A 24,093-nucleotide genomic window follows, 5' to 3' on the forward strand; every position below is an offset into this window, starting at 1 on the left:
CCAACCCTCTAATTTTAAAGATGGATAGGACCATGAGTTATTTGGGGAAATTAAGCTGCTTAGGAATTATTATAGAGTTGACATCAAAAATAACAATAGTGACCTCTCACACATGTCCCTCAGTGTCCAAATCAGAGCCAGTCCTGGCTGGACAATGGATGAACTCAATTCAACAGTTCTCACATAATGTCTTCTATTTACATGACATGAAATGAGCTATGTTCACACAGGTTTTTCAAGTTTTCTTCCCTAATATTAATTCTCCAAAGATCATTTTCTTTCTCTCTCTTCCTTCTTTTTAATTTCTTCTTTCTTCTTCCCTCCCTTCCTCCTCCTACTTCTCTATATCTGCTTCTCTACTGTTTGTCTGTCCTTTTATTCTCTCTCTCTCTGTCTCTGTCTCTGTCTCTCTGTCTCTGTCTCTGTCTCTGTCTCTCTCTCTCTCTCTCTCTCTATCTATCTATCTATCTATCTATCTATCTATCTATCTATCTATCTATCTCTGTCTCTCTGTCTCTCCCCCTTCATCAAAAGTATCAATACCCCACCATGAGACAGAAAGTATACATACTTTCCAAAGACAGAGTCCAACATTCACTTCAAGTTCTAAAGAATTAACATAAATGACAATGGGCAATATTTTTCTACCATTAAAATACCTTCCTGTCAATGTATAACTGAAAAGTCATTTTTCAGAAATAGAACCCAGAGGCGGTTTGAGAATTAATAACAAATAAGGGATTTGAAATGGGATTGAAACTGTGCGGCTGGTCCAAGGAGATCATATTATTACACACAGAGCATAGTCAAATAAGCACAAATTCCCCAGATCCTTTCCCTGCCCCCATCTCCCCTTCCCTTCATCCAGAGGAAGGCTTTGGTTGGCTTCACAGCCTTGGGGAGTTAAGCACTCGTCTTCATTTCTGGATTCACATCTCGATCCCCAGTTCTTGAGCCAGATGACAACACGTGGTTCAGAAAACTCACTGTCCCCTGGGTGGAGTGGGGTTCTCCATTTCTATTTTGCTCATGTGGTACAGTAGAAAGCCCTGGGTTTGGAGTCAGAGAACACGGATTCCCATCTAAGTTTATTTATCTGTGTTTCTTCAGGCAAGTCACTTCCCATATCTGTCTTTCAATTTCCTTATCTGTCAAATGGGAGGAAGAAGAATTGGACCAAGTAACTTCTAAGATTCCTGCCAGCTCTCAGTCTGTAATTCCAATGAACTGAAGGCTGTATCTGTGTCTCTATCTTTATCCTTTCCCTAATGTGTTCAGTTCTAGAGTCAGAGTGTAAGGATCATAATGAGTTAGAGAATGTCCAGAAAGTAGCAATTATAAGAGTGAAGGAGGGCCTTGAGAGTGTACTACCAGAGGATCACGTGAAGAAGCCTGGATATTTAGCTGGAGAAGTGAAGACACAGAGGAAGCATTACAGTTGCTGTCAAGCATGTGAAGGAGAGGGCAGCTAGCAGGTATCATAGTGTATACAGTGCTCTGAAGACTCATCTTCCTGAGTTCAAATCCATCCTCAGATACTTTCTAGCGGTGTGACCCTGGATAATGTCTTCTAAGTGACTGGGCAAGTCACTTAGCCCTGTTTGCCTCAGTTTTCTCATCTGTAAAATGAACTGGAGAAGGAAATGGCAAACCAATCTAGTATCTCTGCCAAGAAAACCCCAAATAAGGTCACAAAGAGTCAAACACAACTGAAATGACAGAACAACAATGAACTTAAAGAGATGTTCCCTGGGTAAGAAGGATTGTACGATTTGGTCCCAGGGGAAGTTAGGAAAAGTGGGTAGAAATTATAGAAAAGCAGATTTAGATTCAACATAAGAAAAAGTTTTCTGACAATGAGAACTTACCAAAAATAATAATAATACTAGCATTCCTATAGTGCCTTAAAAAGGTGGCAAGAATACACAAAAGAACTATACAAGAAAGTGCTTAACATCAATGATAAATAACCACAATGGTTTGGTTACTGACCTAGAGCCACACATCTTAGAGAATGAAGTCAAGTGGACCTTGCTTACAATAAGGCTGGTGGGAGTGATGGAATTCCTGCTGAATTATTTAAAATCCTAAAGGATGATGCTGTTAAAGTTCTGCACTCAACATGCCAGCAAATCTGGAAAACTCAACAGCGGCCACTGGATTGGAAAAGATCAGTTTGTGTACAATTCTAAGGAAGGGCAATGCCAAGAAATGTTCAAATGAAAATAATTGCACTCATTTCACACACTAGCAAGGTTGTGCTTCTGCAGCTTAGACTTCAGCAATATGTGAACTGAGAATTACTAGAATAGTCTAGTTTTTGAAGAGGCAGAGGAACTAGAGACCAAGTTGCCAACATTCACTGGATGATGGAGAAAGCAAGAGAGTTCCAGAAAAACATCTACTTCTGCTTCCTTGACTGCGCCAAAGCTTTTGACTGTGTGGATCACAATAAAATATGGCCAGTCCTCAAAGTGATGGGAGTACCAGTTCATCTTACTTGTTTCCTGAGGAATCTATATTCAAGCCAAAACCAACAGTTAGAACCAAACATGGAATAATTGATTGGTTTAACATTGGAAAAGGAGTGTAACAAGGCTGTATATTGTCTCTTATGCAGAGTACATCATGTGAAATACCAGACTGGATGAATCAAAAGCTGGAACTAAGATTGCTGGAAATAATATCAGCAATCTCAGACATGCAAGTGATACCACTCTGATGTCAGAAAGTGAAGAGGAATTAGGGAACTTCTTGAGGTGGTGAAAGAGAAGAGTGTAAAAGCTGACTTGAAGCTTAACATTAAAAAAAAACTAAGATCTTGGCAACTGGTCCCATCACTTCCCAGTAAATAAAGGGAGAAGAAATGGAAGCGTGTTCAATTTTATATTCTTGGGCTCAAAGATCATTGTGGATGGTGACTGCACTCATAAAACTAACAGATGTTGCAAAGAAAGCTGTGGCAAATCTGGACAGCAGACTAAAAGGCAGAGACATCACCTTGTCAACAAAGGTCTATAGTTCTGGTTTTTCCAGTAGAAATGTATGTCTGTGCGAGTGGGACTACAAGGAAAGCTGAGTGCCATAGAATTAATGCTTTCAAATTGTGATGCTGGAGAAGACTTTTGAGAGTTCTTTGGACAGCAGGGAGATCAAATCAGTCAATACTTAAAGAAATGTATTCACATTATTCACTGGAAGGTCAAATAATGAAGCTGAAGCTTACATCCTTTGGCCACAGAATAAGAAGACAAGGACGGAGTGGCAAAGACCCTGACTCTATAGCTTTCTGATTCCAGGTCTGGAACTCTATCCACTGTACCACCTAGATTCTACAAAATTATAATTATAACCACAATCAAAAGATGACTTTACAACCTGATACTTTTATTCAACTACAAAAATTAGGAATTTTAATCACCTGCACAGTTGTAACTTATCCCAGGACAGTTTCAATCTTAACTCCAACAGATAAAAAAAAAAATGAAAAGAGTAAGAACAAAATCACCTATAATAATCTATAATTCACGTTTTACAGCCTTAAAGAGCCTTAGCACTTAATTATTTGTTTGATTAAATGTCATATCTCCCCGGTAGAATGTTAAGTTCCTTGAAGGTAGGGACTATTTTGTTTTTGTCTTAGTTTCGCCAGTACCTGCCACAGTGCCTGGAACACAGTAGGTGTTTATAAATACCTATTGATTGATTATGCTTGTATAGAACTTCTAGCATTTGCAAAGCATTTTCTTGTCCATTAATTTATTAGCCCCCAAGTTTCACCACAAAGTACTTAAGGCATTCAATCTCGATTATTTTTTTCCAACTTCTAACATTTTTATTTTATTTATGGTAAGCAATCAGATATAGGTTATACATGTGTAATTATAGGGCGTGTAGTCTTGTCTCTGTGTTATAGATAAAAGGAACTGAGTTTTTTTGCATAAAAAAAAATGTGACTTTGCATAAAGCCACACAGTCAGAGTGGAGACTCAAGTGCAGGTCTTCTTGTTCTCTGTGCAGTGTCTTTCTTTTCCATTAGATGAAACAACAAGCATTGTGGAGGAATTTCAACTTTTTAAAAAATTTATTTGATTGTTTATTTATTTTTGCTGGGGAATAGGATGCATCTCCTAATTTCATCCAAATAGGAAATTCTTGGGTTGCAAACTCTCTCCCTCATGTTGATTTGCAACATCTCTAACTTTTACGTTAGAAAGTTTCCTGAGTCCCTGAAAGTTAAAGTGACTTGCCCAGGATTACTCAGCTGCAATATGTTGGAGGCAAGACTAGAACCCTGGTCATCTTTCCATGCTGCTGTACCATGAATGAATCTATTACATTTTGGGAAAATGACAGTTTCCACTGAGGAGGAATATTTGCCCATTGTGCTGCAGATCATCGCCTAAGAGGTTAAAAATTTGAGTGCTGGGTTTCCTGCCTGGAGTTGTCCTCTCGACTTTTGAGCTCATTTTGCATCATGCTGTCCCTTCCCAAGAGAGCCGTCCCTTTAGCCTTAGGCCATGCTGAAAGCACAGTCCCTAAGGAGGTTAAATGAAAGCAACCCAGACCAGAAGGGCAGAATTTGACCTTCTGCAGCTGTGCGCAGGCTTTGAGTGACCAATTGCGTGCCCTCCTGTGGAGGACTAGAAGACAAAACAGCCGAGGTGGGGGAGGTGGGGGTGTGAGGTCAGCACGTAGCTGCAGAGAAGCTGGACAGCTCCTCAGATCCTTCCCTTGCCCCTGCTGCTGGACCTCCTCCCTTCCCCCTATGCTTCCCTGGCTCTCTTCAGCTCTTATACAGGAAGAATTCCACTTAATCAGTGAGATACAAAAAAGACCCAAAGTATGCCCAAGAAGCTTTCACCTTGGCAATCATCTAAACTGTAGGAAAGATTAAAAGGATTTCTAGGCAACATATATCACTGTTTATGTAACTATTGTCTGGGGAGGGCAGTTCACATTTGTTCATTTGTGGGAACACTTATTATATCTGAGGGATAGGGTGAGGAATAAATGAAAAAGCCTTTATTAATTGTTTACAATATACCAAGAATTGGGTTAAGCCAAAAGCTAGGACAGTTCCTGTGTTCAAGAAGTTTACATTGCATTGGGGGAGATAGAAAGTATGGGAGAGTGGTGACCAGGAAGGGGAAAATTACAGGGAGAATGAAAGGTGTCATAGGAAAAAAAAAAGATAGACCCTTGCTAGTAGCAAGTGGTTGCCCTAGTCTTGAAGCTTAGATCTTCTACAACCTGCCTGTACCCCTGCACCTAGGTCTGGGGGTGGGGTGGGGAGAAGGAGACAGATTCCTAGGACTGGCTGCGTTAGCCTGGCTATCCATCCTTAATCAGACTGACAGAGCCTGGTCTAAAATGAAGCATTTCTGCCTGGGGCTTGCCATCACAGAGCTAAAGACACTTTAGTGATCAAAGAGTTCAAGTCAACAACGATCTATTAAGTACTCACAATGTGTCAAACCCTGTGCTGGATGCTGAAGACATAAAGCCTCTCCCCCCCCCCCCCCAAATTAAATGATTCCTGATCTCAGGGAGCACCATTCTAAACACTGTCTTACATTTACATTCTGTTCAATGATTTATGCATCATTTACTACACCATGCTGAGCCCTAAGGATGCAAAGTGAAATGATTCCTGTCCTCAATGGGCTTACATTTTGGATAGCATAAATGGAGATAAATAAATACAAAATGCAGATGATGTAAATACAAAGTCATTTGTGGGTGAACAGCATTAAGGGGAAGATGGAATAGGACTCAGGTAAGGTTTCCCGTAGGAGTTGTCTTGAACTGAGCCTTGGAGGGAGCTGGGTGTTTCAAGAGTTGGATGTGAAGAGCCAGAGCATGTCAGGCACCAAAAATCTACCTTTGGTACTTGTACTATTGCCTAGCTCACAGATTTATTGGGAGGAAAGCCCTTTGCAAACCTTAAAATACTTTGGAAATGTGAACTATTTCATAACTATTATTTATGTTTGTCTATGTATAGATATAAAGAGTCCTAGGTCTCCAGTTGCTAGTGAACTTTCCCTCTTCAAATTACTTTCTATTTGCTTAAGGTCATAGATTTAGAGCTAGAGGGGACCTAAGCAGTCATCATGTGTGTGCGTGCGTGCGTGTGTGTGTGGGGGGGGGGGTAGGGAATGGATGTGTATGTGTGTGTGTTTGTGTGTTCGTCCTTCATTTCTGAAGAAGACTGTGACATCTGAGAAGTGATGACATGACTTGCACTTGACTTTTTTTTGAGTGAGGGAGGTCTGTGCAAGGTCACCAGCCTCAATCTAGTCATCTAGAGGAGGAGGAAACTAAGGCACAAAGTGAGGAAATCATTTGCCTTAGTCACACAGCTAGTATCAGAGGCAGCATTTGAATACGTCTTGCTGATTCCAAGTTCCATTGCCCTTCTTTTCCATCACACCACTTCTCAAACATATGAAACCACAAAGGAATAGTTGTTATTGTTTATTTAACCTTAGTCCCAAAGCTCTTTGGTATGGTACTCTCTCCTCATTGGTAGAGATGAATACCTTGCCTTGCCTGAGGACACCATCTTCTCTCTTGAAGCCAGAAGTGCCCAAAGCAATTCAAAGTTTGAAAAAGATTCAAAAACTAAAACGTGAAGCTCTCTCGCTCTGGTCAGTCCCACCTGGCCCCTCACATAACACAGGACATTCATCTCTATCAGTGAGGAGAGAGTCCCACACACAGCCTTTGGGACTGGGGTTACACGGGATTTCTCTAAAAATGACTTTGTATTCATTTATATTTATTGATATCTGGATTTAGATGTAAATCTTGGATTCAGAGGAAAAAGGAACCCTAAAAGCCATTGAACCCATTCCCCTCATTTTATGGATGTGGAAACAGTCTGAGAGGTTAAATTCTGAGGTTAATGAATATCTGAGACAGGATTTGTATTCAGGTCTTCCTGATTAGTATTTGAAGCTCCTTGAGGTCAGGGACAGTTTCCTTTTTGTCTTTGTATCCCCTGCACCTAGTAAAGTTCCTGGCATAGTGTTAATTTAATAAATGATTTTTATTGATACTTAACTTTTCCCCAATTATGCATAAAACAATTTTAACATTCATTTAAAAAAATCCTGAGTTCCATTAATAAATTATTTTTTGAACTAGATTGAATAAGAAAATGCTACTCAGTGTCATAGATGTTTTGAACTAAAACCAGGACTGTCTTTTCTTTAAGCAAAACTTGATGGGAATTCTCCCCCTCAAACCCAAATGAAACCTTTTTGGGTGACCCCCCAGCTCCCTGCTTTCTCCCCAGTGAGAGACACGGTATGCCAGCTGTGCAGCCTCCCCCACTTCAGGATAATATAATTATGAAATTAATGTTCTATCCATTCTGCAACTGTGAAACCCATTCCCTACCCAGCTCCTTCCTGGAGCCAGGCATTCCTTCACCTAGAAAACATATGTAGCAGGTGTGAGTTCAGGGATCTGTGTTCCATGTCATTTCCTGATGCCAGGTTATAAAACCAAATCGCTTAATTGGGACAGGTGGGGTTTGGGATTTAGGGGTACAGAGAGAAGGCAGGAATGGAATAGGAGAAACTTTAATGAAAACCTGGTAATCAGCCTTCTGAGCCAGAAGCAGATGTTTGAGGTACTCATTACTGAAAGTTTAATCCTTATTAAACAGGTTCTTTTAAAATAGCATCATAGTGGGGAGTTGGGAAGAAGGTTGTATTGAAAGGAACTTTGGAGACCATCTAGATTTGGAAAAAGCTTCTCTCTCTCTCTCTCTCTCTCTCTCTCTCTCACTCTCACTCTCACTCTCACTCTTTCTCTTTGTTTTACTCTCTTCTCTGACTCTGTCTCCTCTCTTTTCTCTGTCTCTATCTCTGTCTCTGTCTCTGTCTTTCTCTATGTCTCTCTCTCTCTGCAAAGAAATGGGAATGCACCAATTTCTCAGTGCTGTCCTCAGCAATATGAACTACTCCAGCAGATCACACATCTGTCTCATGTGAATTTCATATAGCTCAGCTCCAGTCTTTGTGCTGGCAGCTCAGCATCTCCTTCCTGCCAATTCAGACTCAGTGGTGACACCAACTACCAATTCACTACCTTCCCCCACCCCCACCTCTCAGGTCTCTATGACCTTAGTCATATCCTTCTTTCTCTCCTCATATTTGCTCCATCATGTCTTCCTTTGCAAAGCTTGTCCTCCTCCCTCCTTAGGAACAGAAGAGGCTGAAACCTCTAGAGTCCAGTAGATAAACATAGGAGAATTCCTTCTTTGAGAAGACATCCAATTTGATGTGTCCAAAAGGCAGTTGGTGATGCAGGGCTGGAGCTCAAGAACGAATGGAGGAGATACTGCTTACGGCTAGCCTCCGAAAGAGTCTAACAGCAGAAAAATTGAGCTGTGACATCAGTTGGAAAGAGCGCCAGTTATGGAGATGGAATACCATTTAAAGAAACACCATGGAATAATTCATACTCCATTTTCACATCTTGGAGAAAAGGAAAGGAGAGAAGGAAATTTGTCTCTCTTCCACTCCATTCAATTGTCTCATAGTAGAAACTCAAGGTCATAGGCAATACAATGCCCAGCAGACATCAGGCCCAGACAGCCCATCTGCAGAGTCAAATCAAGCTGAGTCAGTAAGAGGAGTCTGGTTCCTGGAGTGGGATCCAGATTGGAAGGTGACAGTCCCAGAGCCAACACTCCTTCTGGTCATCCATGACCAAGAATAAGAGCCACTTCAGACCAGGAACAGTAACGAGGACCCCCAAAAAGTAATTCTTCCAGCAGAGATGCCCAAGAACAGCACAAGAATTTCACAAGAAGATATCCTGAAGACCAGATAGTAATATGACCATATACACATGTTCCTTATGTGTTAGTCTCCACACACATGAAATCTATGCATGTGGGCACTCTTTCCATAGATGCTCCATGTATTTGGAGGAGACATGTATATGGAAGAGACATTTTTTGTTATTGCTTTTCACAATATGCCATTTCAACAAATGTCTATTTTTTATCTGATTGTGACTTTTGAATGACCAAAGACAAGGTAAATATATCACTGGGGATTCATGAATTATACTTTTAGGAGTATAGATCCATCAAACTGAAAGTACAAATGGGCAGTGGGAAACAAAAGAAGGGTGCTACATGTATGAACATATGTATGTATATAATATGAGTTATTTTCTGCCACAACATGCAAGCTGTTTGAGGTCAAGGGCTGTTTCAGGTCTGTCTTTGTATTTCCAGAGCTTGGCATATAATAGGTATGCTGTTATGCTTAGTGATTGATTAGCGATGTCAGGGTTTGGGCTATTTATCTTGTTCTGGTTTGGTTTTTCAATCCAACCATTCTCCTTTAGAGGAGAATGTTAAATGCTAAATGAATAAGACCTATGTCTTTTTCCAGTTAGAGTGTGAGTTGCCCACCCTGGGTGACTGGCTCCTTACCAGGAGGAATTGGAGCATTCTCTCCCTGCCCTGCTCTGCCCCATTTCCAGTCCTAATCCTCCTGTGCACAGCTCAGCAAGAGGAGAGGCTTTCAGGGATTTGTGATAAATGAGGCGTCTTCTCCTCTGCTGCTAAAAAGAGACACTTATTGGAATGGATCCTCTGGCCAGAACCCATTTCCTCTCCTTTCCCCAAAACTGAGCAGGATGTCTTCCAGTCCTTGGTAACCAGAGAGTGCTAGGCTCTAGTGTCTGCTCAGCAGTCAATTATTGATGGTGAGTGGAATAATAAGGCTGGTTCACTGACAGCCTAGGGTGAAAGGCAGAGGAGGAGAAAAAACAGGGAACTTGGATCCTCTGCTAATAAACATCCAAGGCCACTTGGAACTGTGGTAGCATGCACAAAGCTGTCTACAGAACAGAAGGTATTTTGCTAACTTCACAAAATAAGAACCAAGTGGGAGGCCAGCCATGGCCAAGATGTACTATGAGAGTTATAGCAAGCATTTATTAAGTGCTTACTATGTGCTAGGCATTCTAATCAGCCCTGGGATACCAAAAAAAAAAAAAAAAAGGCAAAAATCATCCCTGCCCTCAAGAAACTTGCATTCTAATAGATAAGACAACATGGAAGCAGGTGCTTACATATAAGATGTCAATGGAGTAAACTGGAGGTAATTTCAGAGTGATAGCACTGGTGGTGAGGATTGGGGACAAAGAAAGGCCTCTTGAGAAAGGTAAGAGTTGAGTTGAATCTTGAAGGAGTTGAGGATGAAGAAGGTGAGCATTCAAGCATGGGGGACAGCCCATAAAAAGACATGGAATCAGGAAATGGAGGATCTCCTTCAAGGAACCACAAGGAGACTAGAATATGTGGGAGTACATATGAGGAAACTGAGGTAGAAACAGTTGAAGTCATTTGTCCAAGATAATAGCAAATCTTGTCCCAGGTCAGGGAAGATAACTGGTATCTGCTTCTTCCTGACACGGTGTGGGTTACATGTAGAATATAAAATGTTAGCTCTAGAACAGAACATGAAATGTCAAAACTGGAATGGACCTTAAAATAGAGAAAGTCAGAGTAGAGAAGGAGCCACAGAAAACATAATGTCAGAACTGGGAAGCACATTAAAACACGGAATTGCAGAGCTGAGAGGTACCTTAAAACACAGGGATATCAGAGTTGGAAGGGACCATAGAGAATTTCAGAGTAGGGAAGGGACCAACTATTAAAGTCTGTAAGGGTCTTAGAACACACAAGATCTCTCAGGAAGGGAAAGTGGAGCTGTAATGTTAATTATGTTCATGAGAGTTAAAGATCTTCCCCATCCATTAATGGGCCTGCCCATTAAGGGAAGCTTGATTAAGGGAGATTTGTTTTGTAGGAAGGCCCATACCTTTTGTTAATTTCTAATGAGGCACTAGTTCTCAAGGGTTGTGATGTCCTCTGGCTCTGAAAAGTGTATAAATACTCTGAAGTGAGGTTTTGTTTTGAGGTTTATTCATAGGAAGTGTTTGGCCAGATGAAACTCTTTAGTCTCTAAGGAGCCCCCACCACCATCCTCAAGCCCCAGCTTTGAAAACCCAGATATTGGTGCTTCTCTCTGTGGTAACTACGTATGTATGTAGTGGTCAGACAGTTGGATCTGTCTGTTGATCTGTGATGTATGTATTGCTTATGGTCAGATAGTTGGTCTGTGGGTCTTTATTTCTCTGTTTATATTTTCTGTGAAGTTCAGGGTGCTGACTTTTCCCCTGAACTAAGTGAATGATATATGTGCTTGATTAAAGAAGATTGTTGACCCCCCCCCCACCAAAAGTTGCTTTCCTTTTAGAAAAGCAGATCAAAGAACCTATAAAGCAGGCCCTCCTGTGTATGCTGAGGTCCTTGCTGTTATAGGTGCCAAAATGGGAGACTGCAAGCCAGGTCACAGCTGAACTTTTCCAACATTCCCCTCCAAACAACTTTAAAATAACTCCTCAAATCCAACTTTGGAGTGGCAGAGTGAGACAGCCTAAGACAAATTAGGAGTTCAGTAGGAGAGGTCTGTGACACCTGGCTGGGGGCCAGCCCTGTAACACAGTAGCAGAACCGGTGGTGGGCCTTGGAATTAACTGCAGCATCAGCAGCCACTTGTAGAGCTCTCAGTCCAGAGACATTCTGGGGCACAATTCCAGTGCAGAGAAGAACACTTTTGGTAACTCAAAAAGGAGCAGGGGACCTGGTCACAGTTCCAGGATCAAAAATAGCACTAGTACTTGTAGCTACAAGAGAGTTAGGGATCCTTCCTGCGTAAAGACCAGAGCACAGACCAGGAAGACTTTTCTTGGATCACACCACCTTGGAAACATTGAAAACTTCTAGACACCCAGAACTAGCTCTAAAAACAGCAGCACAAAAAAGACTGAAGCTTGGCACAGGGCCTCCCCACCCTGAGGTGAGCAGAATCCAACTTTAACATAAAATTCAAAGTGAAGAAATAGACTGGGAAAATGATCACACATGAACAAATGATCACAAAATGAACAAAAAAAAAGAGCTTCACCATAAAAAGTTGCTATGGTGTCAGGGAAGACCAAGACATAAACTTAGAAGACACATAAAAACAGCTATAAGCAAAGCCTGAAAGAAAAAAATGACAACTGGACCCAAGACTAGCAAGAATTCCTGGAAGAGATAAAGAAGAAATAAGAGAAGTAGAAGAAAAATTGGGAAAAGAAATGAGAGTTGTGTAAGAAATTTATGAAAAGAGAATTTAAAACTGGTTAAAAGAGTCACAAAAAAAATACCAAAGAAAATAATCCCTTTGAAAAAAACAGAATTAGTGGATAGAGTACTGGTCCTAGAGTCAGGAGAATCTGAGTTCAAATCTGGTCTCAAATACTTGACGCTTACTAGCATGTGACTCTGGGCAAGATATTTAATCTCAATTGCCTCATAAAAAACCCCAAACAAACAGAATTAGCCTGATGGTAAAAGAAGCATAAAAATTCACTGAAGAAAAGGACTTCTTGAAAACCAGAATAGGTCAAATGGGAAAGGAAGTACAAAAATTCACTAAAGGAAAGAACTATTTAAAAAGCAGAATTGGTCAAATAGAGATACAAAAGCTCAATGAAGAAAATAATTCCTTTAAAATCAGACTTGGGCAAGTGGAAGCTAATGACTACGTGAGACTTCAAGAAACAATAAAAAAAAGTCAAAAGAATAAAAAATAGAAGAAAATGTGAAATATTTCATTGGAAAAACAACTGACCTAGAAAAGAGATTGAAGAACAATAACTTAAGTCCAAGTTAATAACTTGGACTATCTGAAAATCATGACCAAAAAAAAAAAACCACCCTAAGCATCATTTTTCAAGAAATTATAAAAGAAAACTTCCTTGACATGTAATAAAATCAAGAAAGTAAAATAGAAATTGAAAAAATCCATAAATCACCTCCTGAAAGAGATCCCAAAATGAAAACTCCCAGGAACATTAAAACCACATTCCAGAACTCCCAGGTCAAGGATAAAATATTGCAAGAGTCAGAAAAAAACAATTCAAATATTATGGCACTACAGTCAGGATCACGCAAAATTTATCAGCTTCCACGTTAAAGTTTCAGTAAAAAACATGGCAAGACCTATATGAACTGATGCAAAGTGAAGTGGGAAGAACCAGATCACTAGGCACTGCAAGAACAATGTTGTATTGATGATCAACTATGAAACACTTGGTTACTCTGATCAATACAATGATCTAAGATAATTCCAAGAGACTCATCATGAAATAATACTGTCCACCTCCAGAGGGAGAATTGATGAACTCTCAGTGTAAATTGAAGCTTTTTTTTTCACTTTCTTTATTCAGGGATGGGTGGGGGAGAGTTGTGATATGGCTAATATGTTTTACATGATTTCACATGTATAATTGATATCATATTGTTTGCCTTCTCTCAGTGGGTAGAGGAGAGGTGGAAGGAAGAGAATATGGAACTTAAAGTTTAAAAAGAAAAGAATGTTAAATAAATAATTATTTTTAAAAAACCATATAAGATATGAGCTGCTAAGGATCCTAGAACATAAGACTTGGAGAATGCAGAATGTTGTAACATGGAATATCAGGGCTTAAAGAGACCTTAGAACACAGAATGTCAGGGATAAGAGTCCTTTGATAGAGGACAGAGCCTGAACATGGAATGTTAGAGCACTGAATGTCAAAGTCAGAGGGACCTTAGAACAAATCTATCACTGTCCCTAGTCCTTCCTCATACTGGATCTGCTCCTAGCAGAGAATGTGCCTTGTCTGCCAGGGACTTTCTGGATCTTTATTTACACAGAGATTGGGGTCAGAGGTTCATCTGAGAACTAGGATAACATCTGAGAAAACTACTCAGACGTTTCAAGTGGAGGAAGCTACAGCCAATAGCATGGGACAGATGAAGTAAAATGTAATAAGGAAAGTTTTTAAAGGGAAATTAATTATAAGCACATGCTGAGGCAAAGAGGAATGGTTAAATCCTAGAAATGTGTAAGAAAAGGAAAAGGAAACAAGATAAGACTTGACATTTTATTTAAGGAGTAGTAACCAGTTTTGGTGTGGCTAAGCAATATAGAGTGCATAGAGAATCAGACCTGGAGTCAGGAAGACCTGCATTTAAATACAACCTCAGACACTTACAGCTGCATGACGCTGGGCAAGTCACTTTACCCTATTTGCCTCAGTTTCCTCATGTGTAAAATAAACTGGAGAAGGAAATGGCAAACCACTCCAGTATCTTTGCCAAGAAAATGCAAATAGGGTCACAAGGAGTCAGACACTACTGAACAACTATTATTGTTATAAACAAAAATTTTATTTTTATAAAACCAGTTTTGAGGTCAACAGCTCCCATAGCCTAACTGAGTTCAGGAAGTAAGTTTTGATCTAAGGGAAATTATTCAGATTGCTAATTCCAATTCACAGTTTTTGATTAAATTCATTAGAGAAGTCATTTTAGAATTGGCAGGGTCTTTGAGGTGTGCTTTTCTAAACTCAGGCGAAAAAACTGAGGGAAGAAAGGTAATTTTACCTCCCAACTCTCCCAGACCTTTTCTTCCCACCACACCACACTGCCTCTAAGTAGAGCACTACATGTTCCACACACATCCCTTCTGAAGATCCCTTGCATATGACACTACATCTCTCACCCCCCTGTCTTTGCACTGGCTGGTCCCATGTTGTACATGATGCTTCCAATGCCCTCTGAGTCCACCTTCTATGTTGGGATGAAATGAGGCCCTTGTGAATCAATAAACATTTAAGGAAGCCCAGATGTAGCCAGGATATGTGATAAGCTGAGATAGAGCATCCCCTTACTCTCTCTTTCATCTCCAGGGAATAGCAACTCACAAGGTCTCCAACACCCACCAATCTGCAAGCCCTAGAGTCCACCTAGCTTAGGTTTTTTATTTGTCCTAGGTCAAGAAGTCGCATCAGAGCAGCAGAGACCAATCAGGCTCCCTAGGAAGAAGAAGCTTAACCAGGAAAACTACCAAGGAAGACAGAACCAAAGGAAGTTTTGTGTGTTAGGGGAAAGGGAGCTGGATCAGGAAACTGCTGTCTTAAAATATCCCAGCCAGTCTGAAAAGCACCTCTGCTTAGCATCCCTTACTTCCTTCAGGACTCAAATCAAAGACCGCCTTTAACATGAATCCTTTCCTGGTCCCCTCATGTGCTATTGCCTTCCCCCTGCAGGCTATCTGGTATGTGTTTAATTTGTATATTTATCAATGTATGTGTATCTTGTCTCCCTCATTAGACTGGAAGGTCCCCGAGGTCAGTGATTGTATTCCTGATACCTATCAGGCATTTAATAAAAGCATTTTTATTGATTCATTGATAATGAGGCAACCTAACATAGTCCAGATGGGTAGTGGAGATTCAATTCAATTTAATTACCATTTAACAAAGTGTCTACTGTATTTCAAGGATAGCTAGGTGACACAGTGGATGCAGTACTGGCCCCGGAGTCAAGAGGACCTTAATTCAAATCTAGCCTCAGACACTTACTAGCTATGTGACCCTGGGTAAGTCACTTAACCCTGTTTGCCTTAGTTTCCTCATCTGTCAAATGAGGTGGAGGAAAAAATGGCAACCACTCCAGTACCTTTGCCAAGAAAATCTCATATGGGGTCACAAAGAGTCAGACATAAATGAAACAACTACTGTATGCCAATCACCATGCTGGCCTTGAACACTAGAAAAACCAACAAGAATAACCAAAAAGACATAGTTCTTGACCTCAAAGAACTTATATTCTCCAGGCATTTACAAACCTAATCACAAAAACAAAGAAATCCATATTTTCAGAAAAATCAAAGTTATAAAAATTGAAATATAATACAAATGTAGTGAAGCAGCCAGGGAGGTGATGACTTGTTGACCTGGGACCCCTCTGATTGCTACTGCTATGAAGAATTTTAGGAATCAAGACATGATTTTATGGATTCTGTGTCCAGTGATAAGGTACCTTATCACCACTGAGAATTCAAAGTCATTAAAGGGAAAGAATACAGGGAGTTAGAAGACCTGAGTTCTAATCCTGCCTCTAACACTTACTAGCTGTTTGACCTTGAGAAAGACTTAATCCCTCTAGAGCTTTTGTTCTATAAAGGGTGGAGATGAACGGTCCCTTCCAGCTCCAAAATCCTTGAATGCCAAATGAGTCAGTCATGGAATCAAAGATCTAGAATTAGGAGGTACCTCAGAGGCCATATAGTCCAACTAGCTTATATTACAGAAGGGGAAACTGAGGCCTAGAGATGATATAACCTGCCCAAGTCACATAAGTAATAGAAGACCCAGGTCCTCCAATTCCAAATCCAGTACTCTTTCCACTCTACCATTCCATTTCCAGATGTCATCTCACTAAGGCAGCAAACCTCCCTGAAGCTGGACACTTAGCATCTCATGATGTTAGCCTTTGGAAAAAGATAGATAATCCCTTACAAAGTCACAGCTACCCACGCACAAACTAATCTCATTATTGCATAGGCAGATTATTTAGATGCTTACCTTGAAAATATGATTTCCAAAGTATTCAAAGACTACCCTTTCCCCTCTCTTGCTAGTTCTTTCTCCTGAGTGAAATTCCTTCATTGCTAACTCTCTTGGGTAAAGGCTTCAAGATTATCAAGATTTCATTCAGGATAACTAAGAGAGCTTCAGAAAGTTACAAGGTACATTCAAATACAGGCATACCTTGGACATATTGCAGGTTCAGATCCAGACTATCACAATAAAGCAAGTCACACAAACTTTTTGGTTTCCCAATACATATAAAAGTTATGTTTATACTATGCTGTAGGCTATTAAGTGTTCAATAGTGTTATGTCTAAAAATGTACATACCTTAATTCAAAATACTTTATCGCTAAAAAACGCTAACCATCATCTGAGCCTTCAGTGAGCCATAATCTCTTTGCTGGGGAAGGATATGACCTCAGTGTTGGTGGCTGCTGACTGATCAGGATGGTCGTTGCTATAGGTTGAGATGGCTGTGGAAATTTCTTGAGATAAGACAGGAGTGAAGTTTGCCACATCTATAGACTGACTCTTCCTTTCCTTTGAACACTTAGAGGCCATTGCACAGTTAAGAACTGGCCTAATTTCAATATTGGTGTGTCTCAGGGAATAGGGACACCTGAAGAGAGGGAAAGAAACAGGAATAGGAGGTTGGTGAAGAACTCAACACAACATAACATTCATCAGTTAAGTTCACCCTCTTATGTGAGCATGGTTTGTGGCTCACCAAAACAGTCACAATAGTAGCATCAAAGATCACTGATCCAATCACCATAACAGATTTAATAATACTGAAAAAAAGGGAAATTCTGCAAAAATTACCAAAATGTGATAGAGACATCATGTGAGAAAATGCTGATGAAAAAATGGTGCCAATAGACTGGCTCAATCAATGTAGGGTTTCCATAAACTTTCAATTTGTAAAAATGAAATATCTGTAAAGCGCAATTAAATTAGGTATGACTGTATAAGGATCTGAGTTGAAAAGAGGGAACTTCCTGTTTAATTTTGGGCATGCCTAATCCCTCCCTCCAGTGGGATTACACATTTGAAGAGGAGTTTTGGAGAGATAGTACTGAGTAGCATATTGACATTAGTATCAAGAGCCCTGGGTTCTTCTGGATTACAACCTGGGTGATTCTCAGCAAGTCACTTAAAATCCCTGTGCTTTAGTGTCTTCATTTATCAAGTATAGGCAATAATACTTGCACTAGTGACCCCATGGGATACTGGTGAAGAAACTGCTACATAAAAGTGAACTGTTGTTATTCAGTATCCCTGGAAGATCCTAAGAGAATGGCCAAGTTGTTTGTTTTAATTTGTGTGATATGAACATCTTTCAATATCCTTTAAAATTAAAAATTCTATTTTTTCTCTCTCTTACCTCAACTACTCATTGGAAAAAAATGAAAATAAAAACAAGACCCTCATAATAAATATGCATAGTCAAGAAAAAGAAATTCCTGCATTGACCTTGTTCAAAAACAAACAAAATGTGTCTTATTCTTCCCACTTGTTTGGCAGGTGTGTGCAATATAATACAATAAGATTCAGTTAAGTTTTATTAACCACCTATTATATGCCACACATTGTGCTAAGCTCTGGAGATACAATTAAGAAAAGGAAGGTCCCTGGTCTCAAAGAGTTGACAATCTAGGGAAACACAGAGGGAGGGAAGATGAGGGTACCTGGCAAGGGAGCATGGTGATGATGGTAGAGTCAAAACCAAGCAGTGCAGCTGGTGGGAAATGAAGAGTTGGCTGGACTTCAAAGCCCTCTTTAGACATAGGCTTTGGAATGAGTTTTTTGCTCTGACTTTCAATCCTCCACTCAGAGGAGCAAAGACAACTGTGCGTCCTCATGAAGTGTGATTACCAAAATTGATGCGACTTCTATGAAGGTGTGTCAGTTTCATCCTTTGGAACCATGGTTAGTCATTGATCAGCGTTTTTAAGTGCTTCAAAGGTAACTGTTTTTACATTGTTGTTACAGAAATTGTTCTCCTGGTCATATCAATTTCACTCTGCACCAGCTCATTCAAGTCTTTCCAGGTTCCTCTGAAACCACCATCATTTCTTAAATCACAAATAGTGAAAAAGATCAGGATGAAAAGATTAAGAAAACTTCTCTGGAGGTTTTTAGGCGAAAGCTGAGTGATCACTTGTTTGGAATAGTTGAAAGAAGGGATTCTTGGATGCCAAACTGTTAGCAGCCACATGAAAGAATGCCCCCAAACCACCAGCAACAAGAGGAATGCAAATGAAGACAACTCTGACCTTTCAACTCATGTCCATAATAATGGCAAACATGACAAAAGACTGAGTCAGTGTTTGAGTAGTTGTGGGAAAACAGACACACTAATGCACTGTTGGTAAAGCTATGAATTGGTCTAATTATTTGGGATACCAATTTGGAACTATCCCAGAGAAGATACTATATTGTATGTATCATTTGCTCTAGTGCTGACACTACTAGGCATATACATTACAGAGTTCAAAGACAGAGGGAAGGGTTTTGTATTTATCAAAACACTCATAGTGGGGGAGAAAATTCAAAACTTATGGAAGTGACTGTTGAAAACTGAAAACAAATAAATTATTAAAGTTAAAAAAACAAAACCCCAAAAGAATAAAATTTTAAAAAACAGAAAAAAATTAAAAAATGCTCATAGTGACATTTTTTCTACATTAGCAAAAAAAAGGGAATAATTAATTGAGGAGAAAGGCAATAAATGGTTGTATATGAATGTAATGGAATATTATTAGTGTGCCAAAAGAAATAACAAATGAGAGGAATTCTGAAAAACATGGGAAGACTTGTATGAAATGATACAGAAAAATAAACAAAACCAAGAGAATAATTACACAATGACCACATTAATGGAAAGGAAAATAACATTGGAAAACATCAGATCTCACAGAAGTGACGAACTATGATCTTGGAGGAGTGAAGATGAGGCATAGCTCCCTACTGAGCACAGAAGAAGGAAGGGGGCTAAATCACCCAATCAATTAGAAAAGAATTTAAGTCCCATTTGTGTACCAAGAAGTGTGTTAGATGCTGAGGGGAAAGGACAAAAATGAAACAGCTCTTGACTTTAAGGAGTTGCCATTCTATCAGAAAAGATTAACATGTCATTTATTGGTATATTCAAAAATAGGTATGAAGTAATGGGGAGAGGCTTGAAGCAGAGAGACTAAAGGATCCTTGGGAGAGGTAATAAGGGCTTGAACTCATGTTATAGCCATGTGAGTGGAGAAAAGGGGTCAGAAAAAATTGTTGTGTTGGTAGAAAGGTAAACTGAGGAACTGATTGGGGGTTGAGTGAGTGTGAGAGAAATGAATTAAAGATGAATGAATGAATGAAAAAAATTATTAAAAATTTATTAATTCCTATATGCCAAGCACTATGCTAAAAACTGGAAATACAAATACAGCAGTGAAGATAATTCCTACCTCAAAGAGCTTATATTCTGATAGTATATAGAAGGGTTGATATGGATGGGTGACTGAAAGGCTGGTAGACCATTCAACAGCAACAAAGAAGTCCAGAAGCTGGGTGTATTTAGAGGGGAAAGAAAATGAGTTCTGTCTTGAATATAGTAAGTTTGACATGTCTATGGGTCATGCAGTTGGAAATGTCTAATACATAATTCATGATTCAAGACTCAGGAGTTCAGGAACGAGGATGGAGCTAGATGTATAGATGTGGGACATACTTAGAGATGATCATTGAACCAAAGGTTCAGGCACACACTCTCAGGCATGGATGATCAATGGTTTTCTTTTCCCTATTTGTACTTCTTTGTTAGAAGACAGGGTACCAAGAGGTGTTGGGAAGGAATAGTAATTTGGCAAGGGAAGGTAAAATGACCATAAATTATCAATAAAACATTTACATATAGTTTTAAAAAGCAAGGATTCTTGGTCCATCTTAGTTAGAAACAGTCCCTTCTATCTTGATGATTTTGTGTTCCCTGGGCTTGAGCCACTGCTTAGGTTCAGTATCCTTGGTAGGACTCCCTGAACAGCCAATGGCCAAAGTGAGAGATGGGGAAAGGAAAGAGGAGAAATTGCTGAAAAGGAAGAAAGAGAGGTAAGATTAAGTCTTCCTACACCACAATTCTGCTTAGGGCTGGTGCCAGCACAAAGCATTCTATAAGTGACTGCTCAATAAGAGCCAAGGGAGATTGGATGGGAATGTGTAGGCTGGGAGAAAGGACTGAGGAAGGAGCTTGTGAAGAATAGATACATAGATGACATAACCTGCCCAAGAAAATCAGTAGACCCAACCGGATATGCACCTCAGGAGAAAAACCCCAGAATATTGTTCTTGGGATGGACCAAATATATATTGATCAGAAGGGAGGAATCAATTGAAAACCAGATGCAAGTGATTAGTGAAATCAAACAGAAGATGTCCTCTTTAGACCATACCCAAAAGCAGAGGCCTATAGGCATACCAGACTTCATAAATGGCAGCTTTATAAAGGTCAATAAAAGAAAAAAATTGAGAAGAGTCACAGTGCTCCTAGATGCTTACCTATAAATCTCTGGTCCAGTGAGGCAACTCCACATAATACTCTTTAAGTAGAGCCTAGAACTAGGAAATCATGAGGTGTGATTGCCAACCAAGGGAGGGCCAAAGCTTGGCACCCATAATTCCTCAAGTCAATTCAATGACATCTCACTCAACCAGCATCTATTGAGCACTTACTACTTGCCATACACCTCTGAAGATTTAAAGACAAAAAAAGGAAGAAAAAATGAAAATAGTCCCTGCCCTCAAAATGCTTACATTTATTTCCATTCTCTGGACTTGTTGGCTGAGTATATCCCATTCAACTGTACCTGGCAGCCCCTTCTCCAAGCTTGTTTTTCATTGATCTCCATAGATCTCAGAAATGGCATCAGTACCCATCAGACACAGAGTTTGGGGACAAGATCAGGAGAGCCACATGAAAACAAGAAATAGAGAGGGGATTCTGAGCATAGGAATGTTTTGTTTTGCAATCTTTATTTTCTTAATCAGTGTATTTATGCCATCTAGGCACTCACTCTGAGGATCTATGTGCCTGAACATCCCTGAATAGGAATGGGGACATATTCAATTTTTACGTAATCCCTGCTCTGACATAGATTAGCAAAATGACCTTGGACAAGTGATCTCACTAAGCTTTTGTTTTCTCATCTTTAAAATGGGTAGAATAATATCTTCAGTATCTATCTCAAAGGGCTGTCATGAGGATCAGAATGTATATAAAATACTTTGGAAACCCTTCCTATTTGAGGGCCAAACCTGCAATTTCATTGGCTTGACTTGCTTGGTGTCACATAGCCACAATGCATCAGAGGCAAAACTTGAACACAAATCCATCCCACTTTGAGTCCATTATAACTCCCTTGCACATTTTTTAGTACATTACATTACAATACATTAATTTTCTATTCCATTCAAATGCTGCAGTCTGTTTGGTCATCCTCCAATCAACAGACGCCAGCTTTGCTTTTCTGTTTTTTGCTGTCCCAAAGGCTATGGATATTTGGATACTATAAGACATTCCTTTATATCATTGACTGACTCCCTGGGGGTATGCACAGCTCAGTAAGTTTTCTTAAGTAGTTCTAAATGGTTGGCCCCAATTCACCACTCCAAAAACAGCATCTTAGCACCCAAAGCCCTTCTGACATCCTTTGCTCTTTTCATTACACTAGTCTGTGTCTTGAAAGCCTCCTCTATGTTCAACATTACACGAGGCATATTAGGAAATTTGGGCTCTTCCCTGTATGTGTTTACAGTCTTATACAGATATGACATAGGCGAAACTTTAGGATGGAGTAAGTGAGCCCAAGAGGATCAACAAGAGATTGAACCATGGAGGGCAGAAACAAAATCTTGGCTTCACTCTCCAATACTAGGAATTATTCAGACAGTAGAGGTCCAATGGGAAGAGTTCACTTCTCTAAGACTCTCTTTCAAGACAGGGCAAACCATTTTAGGAGTAGGAAACCTGAGGACTTGAGATCACCTGTGACTTTCTAGGTCCTCAAGTGTGATCCCTTGACTGAATCTAAACTTCACAGAACATATCCTTCTAAGTCCTCAAGTGTGGCCACTTGACCAAATCCAAACTTCACCAAACAAATCCTCCTAGGTCCTCAAGTGCAACCCTTTGACTGAATCCAAACATCACAGGACAAATCCTTTGGGGGGATTTGTTCTGTGAAATTTGGATTCAGTCAAAAGGATTCAGGGTCACACGTGATCTTGAGGCTAGAAGTTCCCCACCCTTGCCAAAGGCTTAGGCAGCACTATAAGATTAGAACTTCAGGTAGAATGTGAGACACTCTGAAATATGAAGGTTTGATCATCTATCAACCCCAAATTCATTTCCCTTCCAAGAGTAATCTAAACCTTTAGTGTAATATTGTAAGGCTGAAGCTGGTACAGATTTCTGGGGTGAAAAATGGGACTTTCTAGAGGTAAGGAAAGTAGGTTTGATTGTTAGGGACGCCTGTGAATCTTCAGTGGTTTTCTGCATTCTTTCTTTGGGGTGAAAAAAAAATGTCAGTCCTATGTCCAGTATACATCATGATCTCGAGTGTTTGCCCAGAAGCTGGAACCCTCAAACCCACATCTGTAAAGACTAAGATAAAACTACATCCTGAGTTCCCTAGGGAAGTCTAAGTGGGGACAAAATGAGCCAAAGACAAAGATTCTTAAGAAGCCTCCAAGACTGAATTCATTTCATGTAAACCAGAGGCTGAAACTCTGGGTCATGGATTCCTTTAAATACCTTTCATACCTGCTTTCTTCTTCTTACTTATCTTTCCAGCCTCATTGGACATTACTCTGAAATCCTTCCTCCTTTTTTCCTCCCTTCTTTTTTCCTCTCTTATTCTTTCTTTCTTCCTTCCTACTTTCTCTCCCTTCTTTCCTTCTTTCCTTCCTTCCTTCCTTCCTTCCTTCCTTCCTTCCTTCCTTCCTTTCTTTCTTTCTTCCTTTCTTTCTTTCTTTCTTTTCTTTGCCTCAGCCACACAGACAGTCATATGTTCATTTTCATGTCTGTGTAACAGGTCATCAGGTGCTTTTCACTCCCACAGAAAAATACTGCTCCAGCACAGGTCTTTATTGCCCTGGAGCCAAATGTCACTGAAACTTCATTACCCTGGAGGGCAGATGTCACAGAAACCTCACTGGGAGCCCCACAGCCTTTGAGCTGACAAGGCAGAGAAGGACTGCCTGGCTCACATCAAGGGATTTGAGATTTTTCCAATCCTTATCATGCTTTCCACCCTCACTCAGAATTATAAGGACTTTGTCCCAACCAAATTTAACCAATCCTGGCAGAAAAGAGACCTCTGCTCTCCACAGGAATTTCACACATCCATGATCATGGGGAAACCAGAACGAAAAGTGCTGAGGGGAAAATCCATGGCCACTTTTGGCCTTCTCTGACCCAGTTGCCTTCACCATATGTGTTCAGTCCCACTGTGTCATTTTCAGCTGTTTTGGAGTAATTTTCTCTGAGCAATGTAGGAAAATGGTTTCTTCTGGATTCCTCCCTCCTCTTTCAAAGTGC

The sequence above is a fragment of the Notamacropus eugenii genome, chromosome 3, assembly GCF_028372415.1.
Source record: "Notamacropus eugenii isolate mMacEug1 chromosome 3, mMacEug1.pri_v2, whole genome shotgun sequence".
Lineage (NCBI taxonomy): Eukaryota > Metazoa > Chordata > Mammalia > Diprotodontia > Macropodidae > Notamacropus > Notamacropus eugenii.